The sequence below is a fragment of the Microcebus murinus genome, chromosome 13 (assembly GCF_040939455.1).
Source record: "Microcebus murinus isolate Inina chromosome 13, M.murinus_Inina_mat1.0, whole genome shotgun sequence".
Taxonomy (NCBI): Eukaryota; Metazoa; Chordata; class Mammalia; order Primates; family Cheirogaleidae; genus Microcebus; species Microcebus murinus.
In genome coordinates, this window is record NC_134116.1 from 32502932 (window position 1) to 32523584 (window position 20653).

Sequence of the window (20653 nt, forward strand, 5' to 3'; positions counted from 1 at the left end):
ATATATAGAATCATGATACCAGCTTATAGAGATAATTTTACTTCCTCCTTTCTAATTTGGATTCCATTTACTTATTATTCTTACCTAACTGCTTTAGTTAGGACATAGTACTATGTTAAATAGAAGTTACATAAATATAAAGGATCCCAAAAGACTAATTTGAAAATTTATATACCAGCAAAGTGGATCACCTAGAAAAAGAAATGGATAAATTCCTAGATACATACAACCCACCAAGGCTGAATCATGAAGAAATAGAAAATTTGAATAAATAATAAGTAAGGAGATTGAATCAATAATCACAAACCTCCCCAAAATGAAAAGTCCAGAACCAGATGGCTTCACTAGAGAATTCTACCAAATATTTATAGAAGAATTTTTAGCAATATTTCTCATGCTCTTCCAAAAAATTGAAGAGGAGTAAACCCTTACAAATATAATTTATGAAGCTAGCATTACTCTGACAACAAAGCCAGAGCACACCACAAGAAAATAAAATTACAAGCAATAAAATAAAATATCCCTGATGAGCATAGATGCAAAATCCTCAACAAAATGCCAACAAACCAAATGAAACCGCATATTGAAGAAATAATATACCATAATTAGGCGAAATTTATCTCTGGGAGGCAAGGATGTTTCAACATGTGCAAATTAATAAATATAGTGCATTCCATTAACAGAATGAATCATAAATATCACATAAACATCTCAATAGAATCAGAAAAATTATTTGAAAAAATTCAACATCCTTTGATCATAAAAACACTCAACTAGCCACATATGTAAGAAATGTAACTCAACATAATAAAGATCACATATGACAGGTAACATATTCAACATTGAAAGAATTCTAATGTAAGTAATAAGACAAAGATGCCCACTCTCACTATTTTAAATTATTTATTGTATGTGGTATAAGGTAAGGATCCATGTCTACTTTTGCCATATAAACAGTTATTACAATATCATAGATTGAATGGACACTCTATTCTCCATCATATTACTTTAATACTTTGAACTGTGTCTATTTTTGAATTCTCAGTTTTGCTCTATTAATCTATGTATCCATTCACACACACACACTACATTGTCTTAATTATTGTAGTTTTAGCATATCTTAAAATCCGTTAGTGTATATCCTCCAACTTTGCTCTTGCTTAGTTGTAAACTTTCCTCCATTTTTCTATAGCTCCCAGTGTCATGCAAATTTTAAAATAAATTTGAAATTTTTTCCCAAAAGAAAGCTTAGTATTATGGAAATGGGGGGGTGCAATTGTGTTGAATTTATATACTAATTTCAGGAGAATTGACATCTCAACAATATTGTACCTCCCAATATCTGAACATGGTTCATCATTCAGTTTATTCTGATTTCTTTAATTTCAGCATATATTTTGTTAAGTTTTTTCCCAAGTATTTTATGGGTTTTGACAGATATAAGTTGAGCTTTTGAGATAATAGTCTATTTTTGTACATAAAACATAATTGATTTTTGTATATGCATCTTAATTTCTGTATCCTTTTTTATCCTGTTAAAGTAGTCATTATTTCTATGAGATTGTTTTTGTAGATTCCTTAGAATTTCAAATGTAAGCAATTATGTCAACTGAAAACAGAGATGGTTGTACTATTTTCTGATCTGTATGTAGGTCTTTTATGACCTTATCATAATTGCTACAACTTCTCGTACAATAGTGAATAAGATAACTGAGAATGAATGTCCTCATCTTGTGCCTAATGATAGAGGGAAAATGATCTCTTCTTCACTATTATCTGTAATGTTAAAGCACTAATGGATTTCATAGGATTCTATGAATTTCCTAAAAATGCTACAAGATCAAGTGTGCATCAGTATGCACTCATGCACATAGATGCAAATAGTTTCTTTAGTTAATTCCTATTGTTTCAATGATGTTCTTATGGGTATTTTTTATGTTTATATGTGTATGCTCATATTGTAGGTCCACACAAAGCCAATTCATTGTCGTTTCTGATCTTGCCTACTCTGCTCACCATGCACTTACTAAATTAAATGTTTTTCTTTCTTTTTTTTTGAAGATTAAAAGAATACATTTCATATTATATAAGTTGTGATATAAGGAAAATAGTAAGTTTATAAAAATATCTTTTACATTTGATACAGTTACTAAAAAAGTAAAAAACTAAAACCAAAACCAGGAACATTGAATGACCAATCGATTATCTGGGAACAATATTTATGGGTTTGTTGCTGTCGTTGTTCAAAGTATTACAGGGGTAGAGATGTTTTTGGTTATAAGAATCTCTTTAGTAATGCTTGAGTCAGGGTGGTTGTAAGTGTGCCGGTCACCCAGACAGTGTTTATTGTGCCCATTAGGTAGGTTTTCACCCATCCCTTCCTCCCCCGTCCCCTCTGGTTGATTTCCATTGAGTTAGTCTTCCCTCTATGCATATGTGTGCTCATCAGTTGGTTCCAATTTAATAGCGTGTATATGTGTGTGGAAGTGGAAACATAAATTCTTTTTTCTTTTTTAACAGACAATTTTTTAGTACACCTTTTGGCCTACAGTATCATTAAGCAGAAAGTACAGGAAGTTCTCATTTCACCTGCTCTTACAGAGGCACAGCATCCCTAGCTAACATCCCACATGAGAATGGTGCATTTATTTTACAGTCTATGAACCTACATTGACACATCATAATTGCTCAAAATCCATAGTTCACATTAGGGTTCAGTAATTCAGGAGTCAACTCAGTGGAGTTTGCCTCTCCATATAAACTACTGGTGTCATATAATCAATGGGTTTTGACAAATGTGTAATGACGTGTATCCACTATAATAGTATCATATAGAACAGTTTCACTGCCCTAAAAATTCTCTGTGCTGTGTCTATTCATCTCACCCTGACATTATCCACTGACAAACACTGATCTTTTAACTATCTCCATAGTTTTACCTTTTTCAGAATACCATATAGTCAGAATCATACAATATACATACATTTCATATTGGCTTCTTTTACTTAGCAATATGCATCTAAGTTTTCTCTGTGTTTTTTAATGACTTCTAGGTCTTTATTAACTATATGCACAAATATTTATTTAATTTTAATTTGTGAAAAAAAATCATGGAAAGGAGTGGTTATGATAAAGCTAAATTCAAAATTGTGTTGACTTTGAATACATGAATAAAGATGTAAATAATAGTTGTATTTCCAAAAAAAAATATGTGAAAGAGGCACACCGAACTTTGGTATAGTGTTTCTACATTGTCTTTTTTTTCAGTGTTCATTGTCCACATATAGAAATAGAATTGATTTGTGTTTATTGATCTTATATAATATATCCTACAACTTTGCTGAACTTGGTTATTAATCCTAATAGTGGTTTAGTAGAATCCTTTGCCCATATATTTTTTTCCTTTCTTCATTTGTTCTTTCAGGAAAATCTCAGGATGGTATAGAAAGACTGGCCTATCACCTGAACTGAGATGATGCCAAGAGACCAGAGAAATGTCCAGACCAATCCAGCCTGGTGAGTTAGTTCAGTTCATTAGAGGCTACTTACACAAGGCTTTATCCTCTGTCAAGATAGGATACTCCAGGCACTCACTCCGGGGTGGCGCAGTAGTTCCTTCTTCAGAGAGAAGGTCTACACTACCTGCCTGTTCGTGGACTCCTAAATTTCTTTCTGGCAAGGATGCAGAGCTCTTTCTTTGCATCATTGTATATTTATGCACAGATTCTCTCTATTTAGCACTCAGACGTGACACTGCCAGGGGATGGGAGAGGGGTGCTGCCAGCAATGCAAGATTTTTTTTTTTTCTGCCCTCTTCAGGGCCTCTTTCCTTGATATAATGTTAAAACCAGTTAGTATGATTGCTCATCTGATTTTTGGTTCTTCTGAAGGTGCTTCCTTGTGCGGATAGTTATAGAATTTGGTGTGGGGAGGGACAATTGCTGGAGTTATCTATTTGGACATCATGCTCCAACCCCCTCTGTCAACTCAATGCTTTTTTTTTTTTTTTTTTTTTTTTTTTTTTTAATTATTTTTTTTTATTTTGGCATATTATGGGGGTACAGATTTTAAGGTTTCAATAAATGCCCATTTCCCCCCCTCCCCCCAAAAGTCTGAGTCTCCATCATGACCATCCCCCAGATGGTGCACATCTCACTCACTATGTATGTATATACCCGCCCCCCTCCCCCCTCCCACCTGCCTAATACCCTATTACTGTAGCACCTATGTGTCCACTTAGGTGCTACTCAGTTAATACCAGTTTGCTGGAGAATATATCTGGTGCTTGTTTTTCCATTCTTGGGATACTTCACTTAGTAGTATGGGTTCCAGCTCTAACCAGGAAAATATAAGATGTGCTATATCACCATTGTTTCTTAGAGCTGAATAGTACTCCATGGTGTACATATACCACATTTTATTAATCCATTCTTGGATTGATGGGCACTTGGGCTGTTTCCACAGCCTTGCAATTATGAATTGTGCTGCTATAAACATTCGAGTGCAGGTGTCTTTTTTGTAGAGTGTCACTGGATCATTTGGGTAGATGCCCAGCAATGGAATTGCTGGATCAAATGGTAGATTCACTTGTATCGCTTTAAGGTATCTCCATATTGCTTTCCACAGAGGTTGAACTAGTTTGCAGTCCCACCAGCAGTGTAGGAGTGTTCCTCTCTCTCCGCAACCACGCCAGCATTTATTGTTTGGAGATTTTTTGATAAAGGCCATTCTCACTGGGGTTAAGTGATATCTCATTGTGGTTTTGATTTGCATTTCCCTGATGATTAGAGATGTTGAGCATTTCTTCATATGTTTGTTGGCCATTCTTCTGTCTTCTTTAGAAAAATTTCTGTTCAAGTCCTTTGCCCACTTTTTAATGGGGTTATTTGATTTTTTCTTCCTAATTTTCGTGAGTTCTAAGTATATTCTAGTTATCAGTCCCTTATCGGATGCATAGGATGCAAAAATTTTCTCCCATTCTGTAGGTTGTCTGTTTACTTTCATGACTATTTCTTTGGCTGTGCAGAAGCTTTGTAGTTTGATCATGTCCCATTTATTTATTTTTGTTGCTGCTGTGATTGCCTTTGGGGACTTCTTCATAAACTCTTTGCCCAGGCCGATGTCTAGGAGAGTGTTTCCAACTTTTTCCTCTAGAGTTCTAATAGTTTCATATCTTAGGTTTAAGTCTGTTATCCAGCGTGAGTTGGTTTTTGTGAGAGGTGAAAGGTGTGGGTCCTGTTTTAGCCTTCTACAGGTGGCTATCCAGTTTTCCCAGCACCATTTATTGAAGAGGGATTCTTTTCCCCAGCGTATGTTTTTGTCTGCTTTGTCAAAGATGAGATGGCTATATGAGGATGGTTTTATATCAGGATTCTCACATCTGTTCCACTGGTCAATATTCCTGTTTTTGTGCCAATACCATATTGTTTTAATTACTACAGCTTTGTAGTATAGTTTGATATCTGGCATATTAATGCCTCCCATTTTGTTTTTGTTGCCTAGAATTGCTCTTGATATTCGGGGTCTTCTTTGGTTCCATACGAAGCGTAAAATTATTTTTTCTATATCTGTGAAGAATGCTGATGGGATTTTAATAGGTATTGCATTGAATCTGTAGATCAGTTTGGGTAGTATAGACATTTTGATGATATTGAGTCTGCCGATCCACGAGCATGGTATGGATTTCCATCTGTTTACATCTTCTGCTATTTCCTTCCTCAGTGTTTCATAGTTCTCCCTGTAGAGGTCTTTTACCTCTTTGGTTAAATATATTCCTAGGTACTTTAATTTCTTTGTTGCTATTGTGAAGGGAATTGAGTCTTTGATTTGGTTCTCAATTAGATTGTTGTTGGCGTATATGAATGCCTCTGATTTCTGTGTATTAATTTTGTATCCTGAGACTTTACTAAATTCATTGATCAGTTCCAGGAGTTTCTTGGTTGAATCCTTGGGGTTTTCTAGATACAATATCATATCATCAGCAAACAGTGAAAGTTTGATCTCTTCTGCCCCTATTTGGATACCTTTGATTCCATTTTCCTGTCTGATTGCTGTAGCCAAGACTTCCAGCACTATGTTGAACAGAAGTGGAGATAGTGGGCAGCCTTGTCTGGTTCCAGTTCTAAGTGGGAATGATTTCAATCTTTCCCCATTCAGTATGATGTTGGCTATGGGTCTGTCATATATGGCTTGTATCATTGTTAGGTATGTCCCTTCTATGCCTATTTTCTTAAGTGTTCGTATCATGAAAGGGTGTTGAATTTTGTCGAAAGCTTTTTCTGCATCTATTGAAAGAATCATGTGGTCTTTGTTTTTGCTTCTGTTTATGTGGTGAATTGCATTTATAGATTTACGTATGTTGAACCATCCCTGCATCCCTGGGATGAAGCCCACTTGGTCGTGGTGGATTATTTTTTTGATAAGTGTCTGGATACGGTTAGCTAAGATTTTGTTGAAAATTTTTGCATCTATATTCATTAGGGATATTGGTCTGTAGTTTTCTTTTTTTGTTGCATCCTTTCCTGGTTTTGGTATCAGAGTAATATTCGCTTCATAAAAGGTGTCGGGGAGGTTTCCGTTCTTCTCGATGTTGTGGAATAGTTTCTGCAAGATAGGTACTAGTTCTTCTTTGTAAGTATGGTAAAATTCAGGTGTGAAGCCATCTGGACCGGGACTTTTCTTTTTTGGGAGATTTTTAATTGCTGTTTCTATTTCAGCTGTTGAGATTGGTCTGTTCAGGGAATCTATTTCTTCCTGGTTGAGCCTAGGGAGGCTGTGTGTTTCTAGAAATTTGTCCATTTCCTCCACATTTTCCAGTTTGTGTGCATAAAGATTTTTGTAGTATTCACAAATTGTATCTTGTATCTCTTTGGGATCAGTTGTGATATCTCCTTTTTTATTCCTGATGGAGCTTATTAGAGATTTCTCTTTTCTGCTTTTCGTTAGCTTAGCCAATGGCATGTCAATCTTGTTTATTTTTTCAAAGAACCAACTTTTTGTTTTATTAATCTCCTGAATAGCTTTCCTGTTTTCAATTTCGTTTAGTTCTGATTTGATCTTGTTGATTTCACTTCTTCTGCTGGGTTTGGGGTTGGTCTGTTCTTCTTTTTCCAGCTCTTTGAGTCGTTTCATTAGGTTGTCTATTTGTGATCTTCTTGCCTTTTGGTTATAGGCATTTATGGAGATAAACTTTCCTCTCAGAACTGCTTTAGCTGTGTCCCAGAGGAGTTGATAACTTGTCTCTCCATTGTCGTTTTCTTCATAGAAGTTTTTTATTTCCGTCTTGATTTCTTCATTTACGAAGTAATCATTTAGTAGGAGGTTGTTTAATTTCCACGTTTTTGTGTAGAAATGTGAGTTTCTGTTAGGGTTGATTTCTAGTTTTATTCCACTGTGATCTGAGAAGGTACATGGTATGATTTCTATTTTTTTAAATTTCTTGAGATTTTCTTTGTGTCCTAGGATATGGTCAATCTTAGAGAATGTCCCGTGGGCTGATGAGAAGAACGTATATTCAGTGGATTTTGGGTAGAATGTTCTGTAGATGTCTGTCAGACCCAATTGTTCTAGAGTTTTGTTTAAGTCCATTATTTCTTTATTAATTTTCTGTTTGGAGGATCTGTCTCGTGCTGTCAGTGGGGTGTTGAAATCTCCGGCGATTATGGAGTTGCTATTAATCCATTTGCTTAGCTCCAGTAAGGTTTGCTTTATGAATCTGGGTGCACCTAAGTTGGGTGCATATATATTTAAAATTGTTATCTCTTCTTGTTGGACTGTGCCCTTCACCATTATATAATGACCCTCTTTGTCTTTTACTACTTTTGTTGGTTTAAAAACTAAATCGTCTGAAATTAGAACTGCCACACCAGCCTTCTTTTGGCTTCTATTTGCTTGGAATATTGATCTCCACCCTTTTATTTTTAGTCTATGTGCATCCTTGCAGGTTAAATGTGTTTCCTGAAGACAGCATATACTTGGCCTGTATTTTCTTATCCATTCAGCCAGCCTGTGTCTCTTGAGTGGAGAGTTTAAGCCGTTCACATTTATTGAGAGAACTGATAGGTAAGGTAGATTACTGATCATTCTGTTGGGTTGGATGTTGTTGCTATGATTTCTGTCTTGAGCCATTGTAATATCTGGCCTTTAATATCTTTGGGTTTTGGTTGTTTTTATATCCGTGGATTATTATTATGATGTTCCGTGCATAACGCTGTTTTAAGTACTTCTTGTAGGGCTGGTCTTGTCTTGGTGAATTCTCTGAGCCTGTGCTTGTCTGAGAATGTTTTTATTTCTCCTTCATATACGAAGCTTAGTTTTGCAGGGAATAATATTCTAGGCTGGGCATTGTTTTGTTTCAAAAGAGTGAGAATGGGGCCCCAGTCTCTCCTTGCTTGTAAAGTCTCATTAGAGAAGTCTGATGTTATTCGAATTGGCTTTCCCTTGTATGTCACTTGCTTCTTTTGTCTTACAGCTCTTAGAAGGGCCTCTTTAGTTGATACTTTGGTCAGTCTGATGACTGCATGACGTGACGTCTTCCTGTTTGCATTGAATCTCCCAGGGGTCCTCTCGGCTTCTTGAACTTGTATATTGAGATTTTGAGCAAGGCCTGGGAAATTTTCCTCTATTATATCTTCAAAAAGCTTGTCCAGCCCTTGAGTGTTGTCTTCCTCCCCTTCGGCTAAACCTATGACCCTCACGTTAGGTTTTTTCACATAATCCCACAGCTCTTGTAGGCTTTGGTCTTTTTTCTTGTTTCTCTGCTCTATTTCTGTGACTAATTTATTTAATTGGAAGGTGTTATCTTCAAGCTCTGAGATTCTTTCTTCTGCTTGATCTACCCTGTTCTTGAGACTTTCCACAGTATTTTGTAGTTCTATGAGTTGATTCTTCATCTCCAGGACTTCGGTTAAAGTTTTCTTCACTGTGTCAATCTCTTTGTTGAACCTTTGTTCCATTTCTTGGAGGTTTTTTGTGTTTTCTTGGTGTTGGTTATTGAGTTGTTGTTGCAGCTGGGTGAGTGTTCTTATGATCCACATACGAAATTCCTCGTCTGTCATATTGGTTGCCTGATTTTGGTTGGTGTCCGTTTCTAGGGGGCTGGTGCTCCTCCTTGGGGGTGTGTTTTCCGTTTGGTTCTTCATATTTCCTGAGTTCTTTCTCTGATTTCTTCCCATGTCGATCAGTTGTTGTTTCTTTCCTTAGGTTATTGTTTGGGTATTCACACACCTTGTTTAGTTTCTGAGGCGTTAGGTGGTGCCTGTGGGTGAAATTGGACCACTCCCTGTATATTGAGTCAGTGGATGCCGTGGAAAGGCTGTGCAAGATGCCGTCCCTGTCAGTAGGTGGCGTTTGCTTGGAGGAACAGGCTATGGTGTTGATTTTGAGTCCTGTTATCCGCTCTCGTTCTGGGCGGAGCTGGGTTGGATAAGCCTGCCCTCAGGCCGTTTGCAGGGGTCAAAGTTCTGTCCTCAGCTTCCAGGGGAAGCTGTCAGGGCGGGGCTGGAATGGTCTCGCTCAGCCAGAAAGTCTGGGTGTGGGGGTGGGGCTGTCTGAGACCCGCAATCTGCAGCAGGCCTCGCTTCTTTCCACCCTCCCCAACTCTGCAGCTACTCCTGGGCCTCTGCCAGCAGGCCAGACCACAAGCCACTAGGCCTCCCCGGACTGTGGTGCCGGCGGGGAGGTTCCCTGCACAGGAACGCCACCTGGGTTGGGTGCACGGCCTCCTCCTGGGAGGAGGGTTGTCCTCTAGGGCACCGATCCGCCCCTGGAGGCACACAGCCCTCAGTAGGCTGCTCACGTATAACCCTTCTGTGCCCCGGGCAATGCTAGCCCTCGGTGCAGGGGATCTGGTCTGCAGGTCCGACCTCTGGGTCCCAGAGTTCAAACTGTATTCCCACCAGGGAGAGGATTTCTGGTCCTAATTCACCCACAGGGAGCCCAAGCTGGGTCTATGTCTCTCAGCCTCTGAGTCGGCACCGTTTTCCTGGGAACACAGTGCCAGCAGCACCTGGGAGGGCGGGTGGGGTCCCAAACGGGAAGGTCCCGTTCCCTGGAGGTGCCTCCGGCTGGTGGCTATATTGTCTCTCTGGGCAGCCGCAGGTAGGGTCGGCGGAGGGGGGGAGGAGGCAATATGGCGCCTGCAGCGCGGCTCTCCGTGCACACGGAGGTGCCCGGAGGAAGTTGGGAACCTGGTGCCACGTCTGCTACAGGCTCACCATTGGCAGGCGGCGGCAGTCTCTGGGCTGGTGTCCGCAGGTCTCTCCACCCGCTGGGGAGCCCACCAGCAGTCCCGAATGCAGGGGAGGGGAAACGGCAAATCCACCTACCCTTGCCGCTGATCTCCGGGCTGCTCCGGTGGTCTCAGCCTCCAGTTCTCCTCCGCAGCCTCCTCCCGTGGAGTCTCCCGGGGTCTCAGGTACCCCTCCTTCCGGCCCTTGTCCGCTGTATGCTCGTCTTCTTGCTTCTTTCCTCTAGTTTCTGCTAGAATTGGTCTTTTCTGCAGAGACCCTCTGTCTGGCGGTGTTATTCGTCCGCCATCTTGCTCCGCCCCCCTCAATGCTTTTTAAATACTCATTTTGTCATCATCTATGGAACTCTAAAACTTACCTATTTAAAAAATGATTTTTTTAAAAAAACAAGTCAAATAACTTATTTCTACAAAGCCTTCTCTAACTTCCTCAAGTATAACTCTTTCCTTTTCTTTATTAGGATTGAATGTCTCATCTTATTTCTCAGACTAAAACAAATATTGTATTCAGGTAAATAAGTATCTAAACAATGCTACAAAAGATGGAAATTTTATTTCATCAATATTCTTTAGAGAACAGTAAATTTTCAAGATTGGTATTAAATAAACTATTGTTTCCAGCTTCTAGTATATATATATATGTATATATGGAAATATATCATCTTTCATAATAATATTTACTAAATTTCTCTTATTTCAGAAAAGACAAAAATTCCTTTTTTTATATTTTAAAATTAAGAAGTAGAGAGCAAAAATATACTGATCAAATTCGATAATTGAATATAGGAGTTAGAAATGCAGGGGAAGAGAGACAATAATGATATGTAAACAATCACTTTTAGAGAAAGCTCTGGACAATATTTGTGGTATTTTTTTTAAGTTGAATTATTAGATTTTGTTATTTATTAGGTAAAGATAATGTAATGTTTAAATTTTCAATGGTGATTTAAAGTTACTTTCTACGAAATAAAATATATATGTTATAATTAAAAACTTTTTCTACTTACCACCAGAAGAAAATAACTTACTATTTGTCAAAGTATAAAATCATCCTGTTTCATAAAGGAACCTCAGTTCAAATTTGAAAGCATACCGTGAATTATTTTCTTTACTTGTATTCACATTAAATGTAATTTCATTTGCGAGAAGCCATTATCTTTTCATACTAAAATGCTCAACCTCTAAAGCTAAAAATATTTGATTGTCCTTTCTGATAACCTTGCTAACATAGAATAAAACATCCAGTAAAGCACCTGATAACATTAAAATGTTCTGCTTTGGGAGAATATTTCAAAGACATCCTTTGCACCAAACAAATCCTTAGGGGAAATAAAAAAGTGACATTTGATTGCCTTGCTTAAAAATTTCTATTTTAATAAAGTATATTGCTTAATATATATGAAAAAGGAACATATAATTTATATGGAAAAGGAATATAAAATATTCCTTTTATTTTATACATATACATTAGAAATAATATGCTATAGCACTGATATTTCATATTATAAACCACCTTTTTTATTAAAATAGTTTAACATACATACTGTTAATTAGTGTACCAACACACAGCTTGGTCAATGGATCACAGTGTTTGCGAAACACATATTTTCATACATAATGACTTCAATTATTAAAGCAGAGAGTCATCAGCAAATAAACAAGATTGGTCATGTAACTACAGTCTCAAATACCCTAATATGCAACTGGATTATGAAAACAAGCAGCTGTACCAACAAGATAGGCAATCAAATTGACAAAGTATGTCTCTGAATTAATGAAGTATGTGCCACTTGACAAATTTAAATAAGTGCTGAAATGGTGAAACAAGTTGATTTGGATTATCACATTTATTCAGAGTAGACACAATTTAAATGAGATAATTATGCACGCACATCAGGCAAATGCACAGTTTTCTAGGAAACAGCATAATAAAAAGGATCTAAAAATGTATAAAAAGCAAACAATTTTAAATGTAGGGTAAACCAAATAAAAAGTTGATAATTAGAAATAATACAAGGGTTAGACAACAAATTAGCTGATTTTCAAACTTTCTAATAGACTGATAAAAATATGTAATTGTCAGCAAAGATACAAGATAGATCATTTCTTCTTTAATATTAGCTCCAGGTGGATATACTCTACAGAAAATTAGCAGCAACTAAAAATAATTTTAAAATATCTTGTGACCTTATTTATAACTTTGACCTCTTACAAAATGAGTTACAAAAGTTTTAACACAATAATCATGAAAGAAGTACCACAGACTTCAAATATTTTATTTTCAATAACTACTTAGTAGTTTGATACAGAAAAAGGAGTAACTTAAGCAAATAAAATTATCTTGATTTATTATTACCTCCAGCATTTTTTAAATCTATGCTCTGTGTGTGTGTATACTATTTACTAGTCAATTAAGGACCTATAATCACTTCCTATTTGGTTAACGTAGAATAATTACCAATAATTATTATCTTTCACCAAGTTAAAAAACTTATTTTTTAAAGTAATTTTTGGCTTAAAGAATTATGATTGATAATGAAACAAAATAAAGACACATGCATTGGTTCTATCTTTACATCTAGTTAGTTAGTTCAAGAGACCCCATCATCACCTCTCTGTTCTAGGTACACATTTGAAATACAGAAGGCCTCTGAGGTTTCCTTCTTTCTAGTAAATACTCCATTGTGTAATATCGCACAGTGCTACTAAAACATAAAAGCAAGTTTATATGATTCTACTGAAATTTTTTTAATGTTTCCCCACTGTGAAGTTATTCTCTGTTTATCCTTTATATAGTATATTGTTTGGAAGAAAGTCTTTGTGCACAGCCCAAAAAGAAATGTGGAATTATCTTTCTACTTCATAGAAGAAAGAGTATCTCCTGAATTCTTCAGCACATAAGATTTGCACATTCTCCCTGATTCACTTATTTATTTCATGATTTACTTACATCAGTATGAAGTTATGGATGCTGAATTTATATTAAAGGTTAAAGTCCAACATTCCTTTGTTTATTTTGTGGTTTATGTTGCTTCATATTTGAATATTGGTAGATATTTCTGTTAGCCTCTGTCTCTTCTTTTTTTCTGGCTATAAATAAAATTATTATTATTATTTTTTTATTTCAGCATATTACGGAAGTACAAATGTTTAGGTTATATAATTGGCTTTGCCCCAACTAAGGCAGAGCTCAAAGCATGCCCAATCCCCCAGATGGTGCGCACCGCGCCCATTAGGTGAGTGTATACCCATCCCCTCCTCCCCCCCCACCTGACACCCGATGAATGTTACTACTGTATGTGCACATGAGTGTTGATCAGTTAATACCAAGTTAATGGTGAGTACCTGTGGTGCTCATTTTTCCATTCTTGTAATACTTCACTTAGTAGAATGGATTCCAGCTGTATCCAGAATAATACAAGAGTTACTAGATTGCCATTGTTTTTTTGTGGCTGCCATGGTATACATATATCACATTTTATTAATCCACTCATGTATTATGGGCACTTGAGTTGTTTCCACATCTTTACAATTGTGAATTGTACTTCTGTAAACATAATGAGTGCACATGTGTTTTTATAGAATGTCTTGTTCTTTGGGGTAGATGCCCAGTAATGGGATTGTGAGGGTCAAATGGTAGTTCTACTTTTAGCTCTTTGAGTTATCTCCATATTGCTTTCCACAGAGGTTGCGCTAGTTTGCAGTCCCACCAGCAGAGTAGGAGTGTTCCTATCTCTCTCCATCCACACCAACATTTATTGTTTTGGGACTTTTTGATAAAGGCCATTCTCCCTGTAGATAAGTGATACCTCTACAGAATGTTTTTTGTTATATATTGAGTGATTTAAATGTTCGTTGGATTTATAATGGTTTATAACAGTTGACATCATGAATAGGTTGAATGAATACTATTCTAGGTGCTGGAAACTTCTCTTTTAAACTGGCTAAATTAATAACCAGGTTGGTGATTTGTCTGAAAGTTTCACATTAGTACCAGTTTGGAATAAAATATTGGTGATTCCCAAGTGTAAAACTGCAATAACTTTTAGTCTGAAAGTTAATCTATTAAACTATTATCCCATATTTTTTATATCAAATATCAGTTTTCCTGGTTCTTTAATAGAAAAAAATACCCTAAGTAGGTAAATATTTAACCAGATAACTTTAAAAGTAAAATAGCATTGGTTCTTCTACAGTTTTCTTTCTTCTTCTTTTTTTTTTTTTTACCTCTTGCTTTATTTGGTTCACAGTTAACTTGGAATAGTAGAATTTTAAAACGATTTTGAAGAAATTAAATGACTCCAACCAAGAGTATAAAAAAAATCTACAATCACAATACTAACACATCTTTTCTGAAGAATGCACCATCTAATTGAGTGTGTAAAAATATTGACTATTGTCATACTATTCACTTGTCACTCTTCAAATTTTAATGGCTGTTTCAGTAAAAACCATTTCTATTTATTTTTTATTTAACTCTAGTCTCCTATAAAATCATGAGGTAATGGACCTTAAGTTCATAAAAGAGCTTCTGGGTGTGTGTGTTGCTACGTAAAGGTAGCTGCACTTTGCTCAGTACATTGAAATATAATCATATATCTAAGAGGCCCATCTACAAGATGTCATTGTGCCCCATTTGTGGCTAAAAATATGAGTTTCTCATATTTTTAAGTTTTCCAAAAATGTATGTATATTCGAGTTTATGTAAAATTTAAATATATTACAATGAAAATATGGAAGTGTATAAGTTCATAAATTTTGACATATTTATACCACAGAAAAACTATTGCAGTAATCAAAATAGTGAAAATATTCATCAAATCCAAAATGTTCCTCAGGTGTAATCCTCCAGCTCTTCTGGCTCCATCAATAGGCAATAGGTATTCCCTTTTCTATCACTATAGATTAGTTTGCATTTCCTAGAATTTATAATAAATGGAATCTTAGAATATATAGTACTTTTTCTGTCTTTAACTAAGCATATATATTTTGGTATTCATCAATATTTTAGACTAAATCATTAGTTTCTTTTAATTTCCCAGTGGTATTCCATTGCATATATTTATCAATTCATCACTTCTTGAACAGGGTCGTTTTAAATAAAGCTGCTACAAACATTCATGTAGAAAAACAGGCTTGCAGTGAGCATATCTAAATTTTATAAATATCCGTAGACTTGAAAGACAGGAGAGTAGGATAAGAAGATATTAGTTCAAGTTTTTAAGAAACTGATAAAATGTTTTCCAAAATGTCTGTAATATTTTACATTCTCACCAGAAGTGTATGCAAATTTTAGTTCTTTCACTTTCTTCCCAATACTTTATAACATTGTCTTTTTAATTTTACCCAGTCTAAGATGTGTGTAGTGGTATGACATTATGGGCTTAATTTGTATTTCTTTAATGATTTAAAATGCTGAACTGCTTTTTCTGTCTTATTGTCATCCAGACATCATCTTGAATGAGATGACTATTCTAATATTTTTGCACATTTTCATATGAGTTATTGATTTTTCCATATTGAATGTTGAGTTTTCTTTTCATATTTTAGATAAAAGTCCTTTCTCCGATATATGTTTAGAAAATATTTTCTCTCACTGACTACTTTGAATTTTCATACTGTAAATAACTGTCTTTCAAAGAATAGTTTCAGTTTTAATTCCATTTGATCGATTATAATATTTTCTTTTATGACTTGTGCTTTGGTGTTGTAATTAAAAAATACACATCAAACTGAAATCAGAGATTTTCTAATAGGTCTTTGATAAACAATATCTAAATATGGTTTATTTTCTAAATTTATTAATTTTAGGTTTTATGGTTGGTCTGTGATTTATTTTGAGCTCATTTGTTTGCAAATGAATACCAAAATTTTCCAGAATTATTTTTGAAAATGACTTCTTTTTCCACAGAATTACTCTTCTAATTTTTTTGGTATTAACATTTTTATTTCCCATTTCTGGATGTGAATTATTATTATCTGGCTTCATTCTCTTTTAATTTAATTTAATTTTTTAAATTTCAGCATATTACAGGGGTACAAATGTTTAGGTTACATATATTGCCCCACCCAAGTCAGAGCTTCAAGCCTGTCCATCCCCTAGATGGTGTGCACTGCACCCATTAGGTGTGAATATGCCTATCCCCATCTCCCCCCTCCCACCTGCCAGACACCCAATGAATGTTGCTATTATAGGTGCACTTAAGTGTTGGTCAGTTAAATCAGTTAATACCAATTTGATGGTGAGTACATGTGGTGCTAGATCACCATTGTTTTTTGTGGCTGAGTAGTACTCCATGGTGCACATATACCACATTTTATTAATCCACTCATATATTGATGGGCACTTGGGTTGTTTCCACATCTTTGCAATTGTGAATTGTGCTGTTATAAACATACAAGTGCAGATGTCTTTTTTATAGAATGTCTTTTGTTCCTTTGAGTAGATGCCCAGTAATAGGATTGCTGGATCAAATGGTAGTTATACTTGAAAACAAAATATATTTAAATTTTTGAGAAACTGTTTTATCAGTACTTGAGGGGGATATATAGAATTAAATTTAGAAGGAGAAACAAAAGGTGTCAAATGAATTATCTTAGCTTCCACTTTAAGAAAATATAAACATAATAAACACAAACTAAGTGGAAGATAGGAAATAATACAGATAAAGGTACAAATCAACTGAATAGAAAAAAAATATAAACAATTCAAGTAAAGAAAAACAAAAAATAATCAATTAAACTAAAATCTGATTTATTGAGATGGTCATTAAATGAATAAACCTCTAGATATAATCAGAAAAAAATAGAGAAAAAATGACATTAGAATTAGAACTAAAAAGACTCTACAACTATGAAAAAATAACAAGGAAATATTATTCCTATAAACCATTATATTCACCAACTTTGATAAAATGGCATTGCATTAGTTTGCTAAAGCTACCATTAAAAAGTACTAAATACTGGATAACAAACAACACGATTATATTTCCTCATGGTTCTTGAAGCTACAAGTTTGAAATGGAAGGGCCCGCAGGGTTGATTTCCTCTGAGACCTCTCCTCTTCATTTGTAGATGGCTGCCTTCTCCCTGTGTCCTCACACAGCCTTTCTTCAGTGCATGTCAGCCTGATATCTTATGATTGTGTAAATTTAAGATGTGGCAAAAGTGATACACATTCAAAACTGTAACCCCATCATAAATTGTGTGGAGTCCCTCAATTTACCACAGGGTTATGTCCCAATAAACCCACCATAATTTCCAACTCATTCTGTACAACCATCTTTACCCCATAACCAAACATAGACAAAAGTAACAAGAAAATACATCTATAGATCAATATTCCTCATGAACATAGATGAAAAATGCTGAACAATTTTTTGCTCATCTACATAAGCAATATAAAAAAGGTAACATATCATGACCAAGTGAGATTTATACCATGAATGAAAATAAATAATAAGATATATATGTTTAATTCATTTTTCATCTCTTCTTTCAGCTATGAGTAATTTAACAATTTCATTTACTTTTCAAATAGTTATTTTTTATTTTGTATTGTTATTCATTGGATAAAAGTGGAGAATTAATATATGTTCTTGATAAGTTGATCTCTTTATCTATAAAAAATTCTTTCCACTTTTACTTTTTCTGATATTAATATAACTACTTCATTTTTTTATATATATATTATTATTGGCCTTGTGTCACTTTCTCCGTCCTTTTAGATTTAATCTACTTATGTCTTTATCTTTAAAGTCCATTTTTTTAGGCATCATATAGTCGGGTCTTTTTTTAATTCAAGTTGAAAAATTCTGTATTCTCATTGGGGTGTTTGGACACTTTAACTTCGATTGACATGGTTATGTTTATCTCTGTTATCCCGTTATTTTCTCTACTTTCCTGTCTGTTCTTTTGTTCCTCTTTCCTCTTTTAGTGACTACTTTTATGAATTGAGTACATTAGTATTATTTCATTTGGGGTGCTTTATAAGTTAGAACTATTTGCTACTTTAGTAGTGAATTCAGGTTTATTCGACTTACCAGTCTACTTTTAAGTGATATTTTATCATGTCACATATGAATAACAACTTTACAATAGTCTACTTTTTGTCATCTTTCAGGCTTTGATATTATTGTTTTACAATTACTTTTACACATTTTAATTCTCACATGAATTTTTATTGGTTTTGTTTAAATTTGAATGTCTTACAAAGAGATTTAATTTTTCAAAAGTCTTTTTATACAATTATCCACATAGCTAAAATTTCCAGTGTTCTTCATTTATTTATTCATACCTATTCATAATTTCTGTCAGAAGAACTTACCTTTATATATTTTTATAATTCAGGTCTGTTGAAAATGAATTATTTCAGCTTTTACATATCTCAAAATACTTATTACTTCTTTCTTTTTTAAAGAGGTGTTCAGTGGGTATAGAAATTTTGTAGGCAGAGTTTTAAGTGGAGTACCTTCTGATACTGTATAACTGTCTTCTTACTTGCATTACTTCTAATGAGAAATCTGCTCTAAATTTTATCATTGTTCCTCCTCATGGAACCCAGTTCTACTTTGTATGGTTTCTATTGCACAGATTCTATTAAGCTTTTCTCTTTATCATTGTTTTCAGGCAGTTTGATTATACTTGCCTATGTGTAGTTTTATTTATGTTTCATGTACTTTGGGTTGCTGAGCTTTTTGGATCTGCAGATTTATAAATCATTTTAAATTGAGAAAAGTTTCAGACATTAATTTTAAAATATATTAATGTTTCATTATCTCCTTTAAGAAATTTAATTACACATACATTAGTCCCCTTTAATTTTTTTCACATCTCAGTAATGCTCTTTTAATTTTATTATTTTTCTCTTGGTTTTATTTGATAATTTCTCTTGCTATATTTTCAAATTTTTAATCTTTTCTTTCAAAATATCTGATCTTGTCCTAATGACATCTGATATATATTATCATTTCATTTATCTTGTTTATCATCTCTCAAAGTTGTATTTGGGCCTTCTGTTTATGCATACACAACAAATAAATGGAATGCACTTGTAAAAAAATTTTTAATAGCCTTGCCTAATATTTCTGTTATCTCTTAATCAGTGTTAATTAATTTGTGTTTCTCATCCTTGGGTTATATATTCCTGCTTCTTTGCATGTCTGGTATTTTTTAATTAGAAGTAACACATTCCATGTTTTACATTTTTGGGTGCTGAATAATTTTGTATTCAATATTTTTGAGCTTTGTTCTGATGCACAGATAGGTTAGTTGCAAACAGTAATTTGTCTGCTTTTATGTCTTGATATTTGTATTTGCTAGGAGGAACAAGAGCTGTATTTGGTATGGTGTTAATTATTATCCACTACTTAGGAAAGACACTTCTGTGGACTCTAATTAATTATTCATGAATTATGATTCTTTCCAATGTGACTGGTGGGAACATGAACTATCTCTCATACTGTGTATGTCCCAGGCACTATTATTCTAAGAGAATCCTATGAAAAATTTCTTGATTTCTTCCTCTCTGCTTCTTTCTCCTGAATGGTACTCTATCCCATGAGCTCTAGTATTTTAGTTCAGGCTGCTGTAACAGAATATCATAGACTGGGTGGTTTAACCACTTCAGGACCAGCATTGACTAGCCACAGCCTCAGATTAATGTGCACAGCTACTTTAGCCAACAGCCGTGATATGACTTTTCTAATTTTTCATTGATCAAAATAAAATTGTGAACATTTAAAAATAATGTAATGAAAACATATATGTATATGTTACCTATTCTGTTTTACATTACAAGTAAAGCTGCCTGTAAAGCAAAACAACCTTTCAGTGCTTTAAATGTTTCCTCGTCACATAAAAGCAAAACAGATTTGTTGTCAATGCACAAACTATGGTAAGGACAATGAGTGCCAGCTGTGGGCAAGGTTTCCCGGCTGGTGAGCGCAGTCCCAAAATGATTAAACAACAAATATTTAATTCTCATAGTTTTAGATGCTGATAAGTTCAACTTCAGGATTCCAGTAGGTCTGATGTCTAGTAAGGAGACTCTGGTTTGCAGACAACATCTTCTCTTTGTGTTTTCACATGGCCATTTTCTTGTTGTGTTATCAACATGACAGAAAGCAGAGAGAAAAAAAGCAAGCTCTCCTTTGTCTCTGTTTATAAGGGCACTAATCCCACCTTAGGGCTCCATCATGATCTAATTACCTTCCAATGGCCCATCTCCAACTACCACAAAATTAAGGATTTAGGTTTCAACATATAAATTTTGGGGAGACACAAATATTCAATCCATCACATTTAGCTACCTTTGTTTATGTGGACTCTCAGCTGTATCCTCTCAACTCAGAATCTATCAATCTTCACTAGGGTTTCTTCTCCTTATTGCATCTTTAAATTTATTTT